We start from the raw sequence: 16,111 nt of genomic DNA on the forward strand, positions 1-16,111 counted from the left end.
AATATTTAAAGTAGGATAAAATTATTGCACTATATAATTATAGTAAAGGAAGTGGTACCATATATATATATATATATATATATATATATATATATATATATATATATATATATATATATATATATATATATATATATATTGGTATCTTGATAATTATATTGGTATTAAATGAACTAACTTGAATTAGTCACATGTTATAATGTCACAACCTGAGCTCAGTATATATACTGTATCAGCTGCCATATTGGTATGTCTCTTGCTAAGTATCTCTGAGTTAAGACCATAACTCCAAATCATCATCATGTTGGTTTCCACACAGACCTTCCACGAGAACCCATAATACTTAACCCCTTTGTGGTTACATATATTACAAAGTGTGTGTTTCTCCTGGTCACAAAACATGGAAAAAAAAATATTGGCACAGTGAGCCCAAATATGGTTCTCCAAGAAGACAATAACATGAAAGATGTCCTCCTAACATTTACTTAAAGGTTTTACCAGCATTTAGCTGCTTCCTCAGGTGCAGTATTGCCAGACATAATTAATTGCACCACTGACATACTATTTACACTTGGTCTACTAATAACTGTTTATTGTACAATACAACATTCTCATGATCATGTCACTGTGATAACAGTTTGTCACAAAATAATAATTCTGAATGATGTTGGAACTATTGTTCCAACAGGGAAGTTAATGGTGATGGGAATTAGTTCAATTAAACTATAACAATCAACTGTGATGAGTGGATGTAACAATGAGGATCTGGGTCAAGCAGATTCACTGTCCTAGAGTAAACTGATATCAATCCACTTGATAACAGGGAGTTGGTCAGACCCCAGCCAGCACCCAGCTCACATCAACACTCCTTTTTAACTCACTGCCATCCTTGGTGAACGTTCTACACCAAACTCCAGCTAAGTACTCTGGTTGCAGGCCTGTGTGCTAATAGGTACAGTAGGGGATGCAACAACGCACGGTTGTTATAACATACAACTGCAATAATGCATTAAAATTTTAGTAAATATTTAATTGGAATAATGAACCAAAATTGGCATAATGAACTCACTACTCATGCAAGCACTGGAATTTGAATAAAAATTTAGTAGGAATAACGAACCAAAACTGGCAAGATGAACTCACCATTTGTGCGAACATTGAAATTTTAATGAAAATTTAATTGCAATAACAAACTAAAACTCGCAAGACTAACTCACCAGCTGTGCAAGCCATTGGTCACCAATCTGCTGTCTGTCCCTTCCTACCTTTTTTTCCTTTCCTCTCCCTTCTTTCATCTTGTCTCAAACCTCCTTCCCTGTCACTTCCCATCCCCCTTATCTGTTGGAGATAAAGGGCATGGCAGTTATATACCTCAGTCTCTCTCTCTCTCTCTCTGCCCTTATTCATTTCATGTCATTTTTGCTTCATACTTTCTCATTCTTATATACATAATTCATTTTCATTCTCAGTCACTCTCATTCCCTACTCATATTCCTGACCATCTTGGAGATATGCCCAACATTTTTAACCTTTTCCTAACCTCTAATCCTTTTGCTTATGCTGTTAGCCCATCTTCTTGATTGGGCTCCTACAATCACAGTATCATGTCTGTATCTTGTCCTATTGCTCCAATCCCTCAGGATCCTTTAAGTGGAGGTGCCTCTGGTGTTTTGCCTCTGCTAGTTGGGAGGACCTGAGGAGGTTTTATGCTGATTTTCCTTGGAATGGCTACTGCTTCTGTGTAAGACCCATCACTGTTATGCTGAGTGCATAACAGAGTTGATAGTGTTGAGCATAGAGGTGTACATTCCTCGCTCTTTCTCTCAAGCTAAAACTTCCAAACCTTGATTTAACACAGCCTGTTCTTGTAATATACATGATAGAGAGGTGGTTGACAAAATGTACTTGAGCCTTCCATCACCAGAATCTCATGTGCTTTATATTTCTGCCCGGAATCATGCCAAGCCCATTCTCTAACGAGCCAAAAACGTCTTTATTAATAAAAAGTATTAAAATCTTTCAAGATCTAACTCCCCTCATGAGTTGTGGCACCTTGCCAAAAGCATCTCCAATAACTTTGCCTCTTTGTCTTTCCCTCCTTCATTTCAACCTGATGGCACCACTGCCATCTCACTTATTTCTTAAGCTGAACTCTTCACTCAAACCTCTCCTAAAAACTCTACCTTAGATGATTCAAGGCTTGTTCCTCCCTCTCCTCCACCCTCTGACTACTTTATGCTGCCTATTAAAATCTTTCACAATGATGTTTTTCATGCCCTCACTGGCCAAAACCCTTGGAAGGCTTGTAGACTTGATGGAGTCTCTTCTATAGTTCCCCAAAACTGTTCCTCCATGCTTGAACCTTGCCTAGTCAAACTCTTTCAACTCTGTCTATCAGCATCTACCTTTCCTTTTTGCTAGAAGTTTGCCTACATTTAGACTGTTCCTAAAATGGGTGATTATTGTAATCCTTCAAACTACTCTCCTATTGCTTTAATTTCCAGCTTGTCTAAAGTTTTTTAATCTATCCTCAGTAGGAAGATACCTAAACATTTATCACTTCATAACCTTCTATCTGATCACCAGTATGGATTCTGTCAAGGCTTTTGATAGAGTGGCACAAAAACTTTTAATTTCCAAACTACCCTCCTACGGCTTCTATCTTTTCTGTAACTTCATCTCAAATTTCCTTTCTGACCATTCTATTGGTGCTGTGGTAGACAGTCACTATTCTTCTAAATCTATTGACAGTGGTGTTCCTCAGGGTTCTGTCCTTTCACCCACTCTCTTCCTATTATTCATCAGTAATCTTCTAAACCAAATTTCTTGTCCTATCCACTCATACGCTAATGATACCACCCTGCACTTTTCCACATCTTTTTGTCAGTGTCCAACCCTTCAAGAAGTAAACAGTTCATGCAAGGAAGTCACAGAATGCCTGACTTCTGATCTCTCTAAAATTTCTGATTGGGGCAGAGCAAACTTAATATTGTTCTATGCCTCAAAAAACTCAATTCCTCCATCTATCAACTTGACACAACCTTCCAGACAACAATCCACTCTTCTTCAGTGACACTCAACTGTCCCCCTCTTCTACACTGAACATCCTTGGTCTGTCCTTTACTGGAAACCTCACATCGTATTTCTAGCTAAAACAGCTTCTATGAAATTCTGAGTTGTCTCTGCCAGTTTTTCTCACCCCCTCAGCTGCTAACTCTGTACAGGGGCCTTATCTGTCTATGTATGGAGTATGCTTCACATGTATTGGGAGGGGAGGGAGATCCTCTCGTACCGTTCTTTCAAACAGGGTGGAATCAAAAGCTTTTCGTTTTACCAACTCTCCTCTGACTGACTGTCTTCAGTATCTTTCTCATTGTTGCAGGTTTGCATCCCTTGCTATCTTCTGCTATTTTCATGCTAACTGCTCTTCTAATCTTGTTAACTGCATGCCTCCTCTCCTACTGTGGCATTTCCGCATAACACCACCTTCTTTCTCACTTCCCTATCCTGTTGACCTCTCTAATGCTAGGGTTAGCTAGTATCCTCAATCATTCATCCCTTTCTGTGGTAAACTCTGGAACTCCCTGCCTCCTTCTGTATTGCCTCCTTCCTATGACTTGAACTCTTTCAAGAGAGACTGGCACCTCAATGTTTTTTTTTTTTTTTTTTCAATTCTTGTTGCCCTTGGCTGGTACCCTCCTGCGTAAAAAAAAATAATCCTTAGGATTTTTTAAAATTTCAGAGAGAGAGAGAGAGAGAGAGAGAGAGAGAGAGAGAGAGAGAGAGAGAGAGAGAGAGAGAGAGAGAGAGAGAGAGAGAGAGAGAGAGAGAGAAAGATGGCTCCAACTTATGTGGGATTTACTGAATGTATATGTGTAATGCCGACAGTAAGTAAATGTGACCGATACTTGTCAAAGCGTGAAACTCGGCATGGTAAGAATTTAGGACCAGGCGCAAAACTTGTCGGGGTGCTGTATATGTCTGGTTTGTTTAAATGTAGTAGCCCAACTTAAATGTGGTTGTGCAAATGTGCTCATTTTAATGTATTTTTTTAGAAAATTGTGGAATTTTTTATTTTCTGGTTTCCTGGAACCAATTAATTTTTCTCATAGGTTCTACAGTCATCATAACACAGATTTGCCATAATGAGCGCTACATTGGTATGTATCATGTTCTTTGTCGTGTACCCTACAGTACTTAGCTTCCTGTGTGTCCGCCTCATCAGAGGTAAAGAATTATAACCTGGCCTTATCCTATACTTACTAAGTAGCCACAGTGGTCCTTTGAGACAGATCCTCTTTGGTGACTTCACTCATGCCTGCTGTATATGTCTATCAGGTCTAGGGTCTGCATGTCACTAAAGCACAGCAGAAAATAGCAAACACACATGGGTGACACAAGGTGACATGACTGGCAATGGTGCAGTGGTTTGGCGCTTCACACCATAATAGCTTCCTCCCCCTAATAACAAACTGATTTGCTATACCATCCATTAGAAATTTAAAGTGGAGTATATTATGAAACTGAAAAGAATTAAAGAGGGGGGCTCAAGGCTGGCATCACCCCTCTAACCAAGGATCTGGATGTAGGTATTCCTGCCTGCTGCTGATGCGTGGGAAATAAAGGCCAAACAGACAACAATAAAGGCTACTCTAACTAAAATACAAAATAACAAAGACAAAATGTATGAGCTGTTAGATCAGACAAGTTTACAAAATGCCATAGTAGAGGATATGCTATATGAGGAAGAAATAAGTGAAATCCTCACCAAGCTAGAGGTGACTCAGGCAAAATCAAACTGGGAAAACAAAGAAGCCCCTTCAAGCTGCCTAAGCTCAGTTTACCCTCCTTTAATAGCAATCTGACCAGGTGGGTCGACATATGTAAGGTGGGACATATATTTGATGGGTTATAAGATGCACCCAGTTTTGACAGACATTGAAAAAAAAAAAAAAAAGATAAATGAGCAGATTTAAGCTCTGAATATGAAATGAAGGATTTCACCTGACATTTGAAGACTCTCACATGCATTTAGATCATTGCATTTAGATCATTTAGAGTCTATGCATGACATAGATCCCAGTATTTTGCATTTAAAAGCTTTAATATTTGTTCATAGCCCATGTACCAACCCTGTTGTGAGATGTAAACCTGGCATATGGCGTCAGCAGTGACTGTGAGAGACTACAGGAGTAATAAAGTTTGTTCATAAGAATGTTAAAAGATAGGTGAAAATTTAATTGCATGAAAGTGTGTCTTACCTCAAGGAGTAATGACATCACACTATAAAGAACCCAGTGAAGCTTGGCTGTGTCACCAGGTTCAGCGTGTAACCGACTGCATGTTTGTTTTGGTAAATGCAATGCGTGGAGCATGGTCACTTAGGCAAATTCTTCTTGACTGGTGTCATTCTGTGTGAATTACCAGTAAGTATGACCTATTATATAGTTACCTTGAAAGAAAGAGTTGTTTTGTGGTGTAGTACCAATCATCACTTTGTTTACATGTGCGAAGATGTCTGGGGTTTGATTTTAGAGTCTCTGTTGCCATAGACTTACCACCAACCACTGCCTCAAGTGCTGAACCTTGGCCTCATAGGACACAGGCTCATTTCCTGAGACTTTTTTTTTTGAGAAAAGATGTGTCTTATGAACCATCAAATAGAGTATAAAGTGTTCCATTAATCAAAATAACTTAATATCTGGGACATATGTGTGTTCCATTAATTCAAATTACTTAACATATGTTGAAAAACTCTCCTATCATAAGGGCCAGCTTGAGGGAGAGGCAGTACTATTAATATCCAGTTTCAAACCTGATGTCTCAAACTAGTACAGGCTCAGGTATGTCCTGGTGAATGAACTAGGTAATCTGCAGACCTAATTACGATATCATTAGTCTTAAACTATTTCTAGCTAAATATGAAAGCGTTTATAAGTCATTGATTGCACATAATATCAGTAAAGAAGAAATGTTTCACACTCCTCATAAATTATCTTCCATGAGGGAAAATATAAAAAGAGTGCTGAAAGAAAATATATTGAATATTGAGGAAGCTCTACATTATTTGAGAAACAAGATATTCACTCTTCTCCATCTACATCTGAGAAGGACATAAAATATCAAGGAATAGATAGATAGTTTTAATATAGGTCAAGATAAGGAGGAAAAGCCTAAACTTCAATTTTGGTGCTGGAAACAAAATTACCCATTGTATAAGTGCTGCCAATAGCAGAGTCCTAGCACAAGGGTAAAAAGGGCTCGACAATTAAGGCTATGTAATGGATGTCTACAACCTGGCCATGGTAAGAAAGGTTGTACAAACCCCAATATTAAAAAGCTGCAAATTCTGAGAGAAAAAAACTCTACCATGCCCTCCGTGTAATATCTAAAACAAGTAATAAAACAGAGTGAGGCAAAGTCAAGGGAGGCAACAACACTAACCTTAAAAACTCCCAGGGGAAGAACTACCTTACCAACCTTAATGTTATCACTTATAGGAAAGGGAGGCAAGATTACTAAATTAAGGGCCTTATTTGATCAGTGATCACAGAAAACATTCGTCCTACAGTCTTCATTAGCCAAACTAAAACATAACTGATAGGCAAGGAAACCCTAAAGCTCCAGGGATTCACTGGAAATAAAATAAATCAACAATATGATATAACTTCTGTATTTTATAAAGGAAAATAATACTCCTTGAGAGCAGTGGTGTTAACTCAAATCCCTCAACAGGCAGCACATAAAGGACTGAAAAGGTACATAATTGAATTAGAACATTCAGGCTGCATGCTGGCTGATCCAAACAGCATGAATGATGGTGACATCTCTCTCTTGATAAGGGTTGATCATTAGTATGAATTAGTCCAGCCTGGATATGAAAGGGCAGGTTCAATAATATTGCTACCCACAATTTGTAGTTATGCCCCAAAGTGGCACCTACAAAAATAAAGTCGGTAATAATGCCCAGGTGGAAGTTATTTCAGTACTCGAATAGCAGTCAACCCAGTGAAGGAGAGAATCAATAACCCAGGTTACCAATCTCATAAGACAGATCTGAACAAACTCTGGGAACTTAACAAAGTCACCAGCCTATATGAGGGACAGGACGGGTTAGTCAGGTTAGTGGACGTAAAAACCTTCTCAGAGTACAACCACTCCCCCCATTGCCAGATTGTATCCACTTGAACAGAGTGTGGTGGATGTAGTGCCTCCCACTGATAATGTCCAGTTGCAGGGGCCTTGCTATAACCAATGACCCCTGTGACAAGCGGCAGTGTGCTCTGCAGATTTATGGAAAACCAAAATTAAGACCATTCAAATCTAATATCAAGTTTTCCCATGTATATATTGTAATTTATTTTTCTCAGTGGTAGGAGTATGTCAAAGCTATTTTTCCAGCAGGGAAGTTAATGGTGATGGGAATTAGTTCAATTAAACCATAACAATCCACCAAGTGGATGAAACAATGAGGATCGGGGCTGAGCAGATTCACCATCCTTGAGCAAACTGATATCGATCTGCTTGGTAAGCAGGGAGTCAGTCAGACTCCAGTGAGTGCCCAGCTCACACCAACACTCTTTTCTACTCACTACTATCCTTGGTGGACATTCTACAAACTCCAGCTAAGTATTTTGTTTAGTTGCAGACCTGTGTGCTGACAGGTACTTAGTTTCCTTTGTGTCAACCTCACCAAAGCTAAAAATTTATAACCTGGCCTTATCTCATACATGCTAAGTGGCCACAATGAGGAACACAGAGGAAATATAGCACATTGCACATACTGTGTGATGTTTGTTACCGCATGCATATTGTTCCACATCTTTTTATTTTATTTTCACTTTCTCCTAAGTATATGTACAGTACATACATCACATTCTTTGAAATAAAGTAGAGAGGAATGAATTTGCTCATCAAAGAGCGTGGAGGTGGCATCTACCTGCTATGGTGTATGATGATGCAATGAGCCTGTTAAAATGTCCCTCATTGGACCGTATATTGAAACACTCCTGCACCATACCTCCACTACATTCCAAAGACTAATTGAAATTAATGGGTTTTAAGAATGTTTATATGGTTCTAGTGACAAATTAACAAGATTTCTACATTATTAAGAAGATAAACAGTAGTGTCAAATCAACAAGATTTCTACATTATTAAGAAGAGAAATAGTCTTGAAAATCTAGCTGATAATTTCTGTGACTTTTGAAAATAGTCATGGTGAGAGAGCAAAAGCATTTTTGAATACAGGCCATATAATCAATACCTAAGAAAAGATGCATGACATACCTATAAACATATAAACCACTATAGGTATTTCTTTCACATGGGAAAGAAAATTTCATAAAATGTCAAATGACATGGGTGACCAGAAAGAGTAACAACTGAAATGAGTCAATTAACATGGTTGATCATGAATGGGTTAAGAGTGATCCAACTTGCAGATGGTTCTGTCTATTTAGATAGTTCCATTATAATAGCTGTGGTCACATTAGAATAGGATGCAAGTCTAGCAGGTGTGTTATGTAGGTGAACTTTGCTTATTTACTTTATGCATAATTTTCCACACAGCTGATCATCAAGATAAGAGGTCTTCCTTATAAAACTTTACCTTACATTGTAATATTTGTTGTCATTATTTAAATATGAATGAAAATGATCAGAAATATGATAACTGACGTGATTTTGTTGGTTTTGAAGATAGGTAAGAAAAAAGGATTTAGAAGATTTACATTTCTAATTTTCAAAAAATCTAAGAAGCTTTTTTATGTGCCCTTTTGACTGCTTAGATGTGTTTTTTTTTAGTTACAGTATCTTAGAGCAGAAGCAATACATATAGTAGGCAACATGAATATTGGCTGCAGAGTGCTTGGCATGATGCCTTAGAACACATTCAGTAAAAGTTATTGAGATAGATTTCTTACTCTGATATCTCTACTTTGATGGCATTCCACCATCTCTAATGTATTTTGTCAACCACAGTGAAACAATGTTTGTTACTTTTTTCCAGTCTGGATTAAAGAATTTCTGCCAATATCATGAGTAACACTGTCACTAGCACCACATCTTCATGTTATAAATAAAGCCAAATGAGATCCCAGAGAAAACTACAGAAAATAATAAATTTACCCTCATATTTAAATTTTTTACATATTTGGCAACAAAGTAAGGGTAACTGAGGCACACATCTGTCAGTTGTCACTGAGTTCAGTGTCACTCAGTGATCTTTTACAGCCAGTGAAGGGAGGAGTTACCAGGGCACAAATGTTAAAACAACATGGTTATATCTCACATTTTGCTACTTCTGTGGACTATGGGACAGTACAGACCAGTGACCAGTGATGACACTGGTGCTACATCACTCCATACAGCTAGGCACTCTGTGAAAGTTATCTCTGAAAACAGGTGTTAGTCTGAGAAATGTGAGGTGGTAGGTGCAATGTATTTCAAATTGTTAGGAAAAGGATTTGCCACACAAGAAATTACCCCCTATTGAGCCTTGTAAAACTCATTCAGGAACACTCAGCATCATCAGGTATGATATTGATAAGTAAGTGTCACTATTTCTGACACACAAATAAAAGAAAGTAATCCTGTACTGCTGAATGAACTAATTGTCAGGACAGTGCAGTGTCAAGTGCATGACAATTTTGGTTTGAAACAGTTTGTGACACAGCCCGAACCTCTCCTAACACAGATTCACAAAGACATCAGACTTAAATAATTTTGTTGCAAGCACCTCCCTTGAGACAGTGAGAACTGGAAGGGAGTACTTTGGAGTGATGAGGCAAATTTTGCTTTTACCAGCAGCAGGAAAAAATTAGAGTTCCATCACCCAGGCAACAATCAGCACATGCCAAAATTCATGCACAATTCTGCAAAATTCCCTGATTATTTAATGGTGTGGGTTTTTTTTTTTTTTTAATTCCACAGTGTTAGGAAACTTGTGCTGCTGTCCAAAAACATTTCAGTTATGCAAATAATTACTTGAAACTTCTGTGGTAATATGTTTGACTGTTTTAAGGTGTGCAAGATAATGTACCCAGCCAGAGTGTTAATTCTGCAACAACTTGACTTCAGGACTGTGATATAGACTTCATTCTTGACTGATTTAGCAAGCTCTCCTTACTTTAATTTCATAGAAAATTTGTGGTCCATCATCAAATGCAAGTTATGTGATAATGATACCTCCACACTTCCTTGGCTAAAAGCAGTGCCTCACTAATGGGAACTTTGGTAATCTAGTGAGTGTCACCAGGCAGCAGCACCAAACATGTCCCCTTCTCACATATAGGAGCAATATCAAATATGCCTATATTGTCATTCTATATACATAAACATGCAATGAACTTATATAAAATATACTTTTCTACACACTTCCTTCTAGGTAGTGACGGTGTTGGGGGTCATCAAGAGAGCCACAGGTGGCTTCAGATTATTCCTGAGTGCTGAAAACTGTTTATGTCAAGGCTTTTCAACAGGATCACATTTACCTTATTTCAAAGATTGAATTACTGTCTTACACCCTGTCTCTCTCCTCCAAATATATAAAAATGAAGTAAATATATATATATATATATATATATATATATATATATATATATATATATATATATATATATATATATATATATATATATATATATATATATATTTTTTTTTTTTTTAAGTAGGAAGGATACTGGCCAAGGGCAACAAAAATACAATAAAAAAAAATGCCCACTGAAATGCCAGTCCCATAAAAGGGTCAAAGCAGTGGTCAAAAATTGGTGGATAAGTGTCTTGAAACCTCCCTCTTGAAGGAATTCGAGTCATAGGAAGGTGGAAATACAGAACCAGGCAGGGAGTTCCAGAGTTTACCAGAGAAAGAGATGAATGATTGAGAATACTGGTTAACTCTTGCGTTAGAGAGGTGGACAAAATAGGGGTGAGAGAAAGAAGAAAGTCTTGTGCAGCGAGGCCGCGGAAGGAGGGGAGGCATGCAGTTAGCAAGATCAGAAGAGCAGTTGGCATGAAAATAGCGGTAGAAGACAGCTAGATATGCAACAATGCGGCGGTGAGAGAGGGGCTGAAGACAGTCAGTTAAAGGAGAGGAGTTGATGAGACGAAAAGCTTTTGATTCCACCCTGTCTAGAAGAGCAGTATGAGTGGAACCCCCCCAGACATGTGAAGCATACTCCATACATGGAAGGATAAGGCCCTTGTACAGAGTTAGCAGCTGGGGGGGTGAGAAAAACTGGCAGAGACGTCTCAGAACAACTAACTTCATAGAAGCTGTTTTAGCTAGAGATGAGATGTGAAGTTTCCAGTTCAGATTATAAGTAAAGGACAGACCGAGGATGTTCAGTGTAGAAGAGGGGGACAGTTGAGTGTCACTGAAGAAGAGGGGATAGTTGTCTGGAAGGTTGTGTCAAGTTGATAGATGGAGGAATTGAGTTTTTGAGGCATTGAACAGTACCAAGTTTGCTCTGCCCCAATCAGAAATTTTAGAAAGATCAGAAGTCAGGCGTTCTGTGGCTTCCCTGCATGATATGTTTACCTCCTGAAGGGTTGGACGTCTATGAAAAGACGTGGAAAAGTGCAGGGTGGTATCATCAGCATAGGAGTGGATAGGACAAGAAGTTTGTTTTAGAAGATCATTAATGAATAATAAGAAGAGAGTGGGTGACAGGACAGAACCCTGAGGAACACCACTGTTAATAGATTTAGGAGAAGAACAGTGACCGTCTACCACAGCAGCAATAGAACGGTCAGAAAGGAAACTTGAGATGAAGTTACAGAGAGAAGGATAGAAACCGTAGGAGGGTAGTTTGGAAATCAAAGCTTTGTGCCAGACTCTATCAAAGGCTTTTGATATGTCCAAGGCAACAGCAAAAGTTTCACCAAAGTCTCTAAAAGAGGATGACCAAGACTCAGTAAGGAAAGCCAGAAGATCACCAGTCGAGCGGCCTTGACGGAACCCATACTGGCGATCAGATAGAAGGTTGTGAAGTGATAGATGTTTAAGAATCTTCCTGTTGAGGATAGATTCAAAAACTTTAGATAAGCAGGAAATTAAAGCAATAGGACGGTAGTTTGAGGGATTAGAGCGGTCACCCTTTTTAGGAACAGGTTGAATGTAGGCAAACTTCCAGCAAGAAGGAAAGGTAGATGTTGACAGACAGAGCTGAAAGAGTTTGACTAGGCAAGGTGCAAGCACGGAGGCACAGTTTTGGAGAACAATAGGAGGGACCCCATCAGGTCCATAAGCCTTCTGAGGGTTTAGGCCAGCGAGGGCATGGAAAACATCATTACGAAGAATTTTAATACGTGGCATGAAGTAGTCAGAGGGTGGAGGAGAGGGAGGAACAAGCCCAGAATCGTCCAAGGTAGAGTTTTTAGCAAAGGTTTGAGCAAAGAGTTCAGCTTTAGAAATAGATGTGATAGCAGTGGTGCCATCTGGTTGAAGTAGAGGAGGGAAAGAAGAAGAAGCAAAGTTATTGGAGATATTTTTGGCTAGATGCCAGAAATCACGAGGGGAGTTAGATCTTGAAAGGTTTTGACATTTTCTGTTAATGAAGGAGTTTTTGGCTAGTTGGAGAACAGACTTGGCATGGTTCCGGGCAGAAATATAAAGTGCATAAGATTCTCGTGATGGAAGGCTTAAGTACCTTTTGTGGGCCACCTCTCTATCATGTATGGCATGAGAACAAGCTGTGTTAAACCAAGGTTTAGAAGGTTTAGGACGAGAAAAAGAGTGAGGAATGTACGCCTCCATGCCAGACACTATCACCTCTGTTATGCGCTCAGCACACAAAGACGGGTCTCTGACACGGAAGCAGTAGTCATTCCAAGGAAAATCAGCAAAATACCTCCTCAGGTCCCCCCAACTAGCAGAGGCAAAACGCCAGAGGCACCTTCGCTTAGGGGGATCCTGAGGAGGGATTGGAGTGATAGGACAAGATAAAGATTTGAGATTGTGATCGGAGGAGCCCAACGGAGAAGAAAGGGTGACAGCATAAGCAGAAGGATTAGAGGTCAGGAAAAGGTCAAGAATGTTGGGCGTATCTCCAAGACGGTCAGGAATACGAGTAGGGTGTTGCACCAATTGCTCTAGGTCATGGAGGATAGCAAAGTTGTAGGCTAGTTCACCAGGATGGTCAGTGAAGGGAGAGGAAACCCAAAGCTGGTGGTGAACATTGAAGTCTCCAAGAATGGAGATCTCTGCAAAAGGGAAGAGGGTCAGAATGTGCTCCACTTTGGAAGTTAAGTAGTCAAAGAATTTCTTATAGTCAGAGGAGTTAGGAGAGAGGTATACAGCACAGATAAATTTAGTATGAGAATGATTCTGTAGTCGTAGCCAGATGGTGGAAAACTCGGAAGATTCAAGAGCGTGGGCACGAGAGCAGGTTAAGTCATTGCGCACATAAACGCAGCATCCAGCTTTGGATCGAAAATGAGGATAGAGAAAGTAGGAGGGAACAGAAAAGAGGCTACTGTCAGTTGCCTCAGACACCTGAGTTTCAGTGAGGAAAAGAAGATGAGGTTTAGAAGAGGAGAGGTGGTGTTCTACAGATTGAAAATTAGATCTTAGACCGCGAATGTTGCAGAAGTTAATGAAGAAAAAGTTGAGGGGGGTGTCAAGACACTTAGGGTCGTCGACGGAAAGGCAGTCCGACCTGGGGACATTTATGGTCCCCTCCCCAGATGGGGACTCCGAGGCTGGTGTAGGAGTCGCCATGATTTTAAAATTTTTAAGTGAAGGGTGTGTGTGTTATTAGGTGCTTGTAGTTTTATGTGGAGGAAGAGAGTTGTCTTTAGAGGGCAGGCTGTGACTACCCCCTTGTGTTGTGAGACACAAAGGGAAACGTTCAGTGAGGTCACAGCTGGGTTTAATGATAAGTTCACAGCACCCCCTGAACAGTGCTTTAGACCTCACTGGGAGTAATTATCGTTTCGGCAGGTGTCTACTGCCTCCTCCTATAAATATATATATATATATATATATATATATATATATATATATATATATATATATATATATATATATATATATATATATTAACTGTGTCTAATATACTAATTCTTCAGGAAATGCAAGACCACTAATTAGGGGCATGGCAAATGAAATTCTACAGTTTATGACATCACAGCTAGCAATATGTCTAATATACTAATTTTTAAGAAACTACAAGACCACTACTTAGGGGCATGGCAAATAAAATTCTATAGTTTATCACATCACAGTCGATCATGAATATTACTGCTCATGGCCTGAAATGGTTTAGGTACAGGAGTCCACATCATGAGAACTTTAATACTAATACTTTAGGGGATACTCTTGGGCATACATTCTTCATAAAGTTATAACATGTGTCATATCTATGGCAGATGTGTATCATAACTTAGAACATCTATCATGTCATATGTCGTAAGTTATGACTTGAGTGAAACCATCTATCATATATTTGTTCCTGATTACTGTTTGAAATCCAAAATGTTCGAAAACAAACTATTTTCCTCATAGGAATCAATGTAAAATGGATTAATCCATTCCCAGACACCAGTCTACTGTGTTTTAGCGGCTTATAACAGACGCTTCCCCAACCAAAATGCTTGCTTCACGACATCTCCAGCTCATAAATTATCAAGAAAAGATGTATTGAATGAACTTATTGCCACAGAACTCATTAAAAGATATTGTTTAGACTGTACAGGTATTCTCTTTGTCACCAATCTAGTGAGGGAAGCCTTACAGAAGGATACAGAAAGGAGCAATCCACTTACTGCCAAAATGACATCTTGCTGCTGGAAAAAGCTACTTGAAAAATGCAGTTGTGCAGTAGTGATAACGCTGGGGATCATCAAGAGCCACAGGTGGCTCGGGATAACTCCTGAGCGCTGAAAACTGTTTACATCAAGGCTTTTCAACAGGATCACATTTACCTTATTTCAAAGATTGAATTAGTCTTACACTCTCTCTCCTCCAAATATATGTAAATGAAGTAAATATTAAAAAACTATAAATTAGTAATAAATGGCAGCTTTTGCTATGCATTATTAATATTTGAAATCAAGTAACTGTTCTAAAACCAAATTATGGTACTGCAACTGAAGCAATAATGTGTTCAAATTTTTTTTTTTCAAAATCCAATTTCTTTGAAAAAGGTGTCAATAACTGAGGTTCCACTGTACTACTAATTTATAGTTTCTATAAACATCTTTTTAATTTTTATGTATTGAGATAAGAGATACAGCAGGTAAGATAGTAATTCAATCTCTAAAATACGGTAAATGTGATCCCGTAGGAACTCCTCAATGTAAACAAACGGAATGTTTAATTTGGTGGCAAGGAAGGCTCTCTTGACAATCCCTAAGGCCATCATTACTGCACAAATGCATTTTTCCAGTAGCTTTACCCAGCAGCAAGATACAGAAGTGTTATGATCACCTTAATATCAGGTGTAAGTGAATTTTTCCTTTCTTTGTCACTGTTAGGCTTCCCTCACTAGATTTGTGACAAAGAGAATACCTGCACAGTCTAAACAATGTCTTCTGATGTGTTTCATGTCACTAAGTTCATTCAGTACGTCCTATCTAGGTAAATAGTTCCTGAGCTGGAGATGTGGGGCTGCTATCTTGGCTGTAGGGAGCATCTGTCATAAGCTGCTAGGAAAGGTTGGACCCAGTCTTAGCATCCCGAGCATATTTATGATAAATGCATGCAATTTATGACAAGAATGTGCCATTTTGCCCTAGCTATTACACATTTCATATCTAAGACTTGCTAGCACAACACAACCTACTCCCTGAGAAGTTAACTTATCTTTGAAATTATTGTAGGTATACTTGTCTTGGCTGGAACTGTGTAAAACAAAAACCAAAAAAAAGGGGGGGAAGAGAAAGGGAGAATTACATAACAAGGACAAGAAAACTGAAAAAAATTTGAGAAATTCAAGATGCAGTCCCTTAAGGAGTCTTTAATCATATCCAACTATAGTGTGTTAGGACCACAATTTATGGCCCCTTTGCACAGCTGCTGCAACTGGACTAGGTTCCGTGAACCACCTCCTATGTGGACTCAGTGCAGGGCTCAAATATGGGTGCACAGGGTCCCTTGTGATTCCTGCAT

At 38.9% G+C, this 16,111-nt stretch overlaps 1 protein-coding gene across 4 annotated transcripts in view; it reads left to right on the forward strand.

Annotated features, from left to right (window-relative positions):
- The window catches only part of LOC135112808 (sphingomyelin phosphodiesterase-like), a 126,675-nt gene that overhangs the window by 71,315 nt on the left and 39,249 nt on the right, over positions 1 to 16,111 (forward strand). The window lies entirely within an intron of this gene.

This window comes from Scylla paramamosain, chromosome 24, assembly GCF_035594125.1.
Source record: "Scylla paramamosain isolate STU-SP2022 chromosome 24, ASM3559412v1, whole genome shotgun sequence".
Taxonomy (NCBI): Eukaryota; Metazoa; Arthropoda; class Malacostraca; order Decapoda; family Portunidae; genus Scylla; species Scylla paramamosain.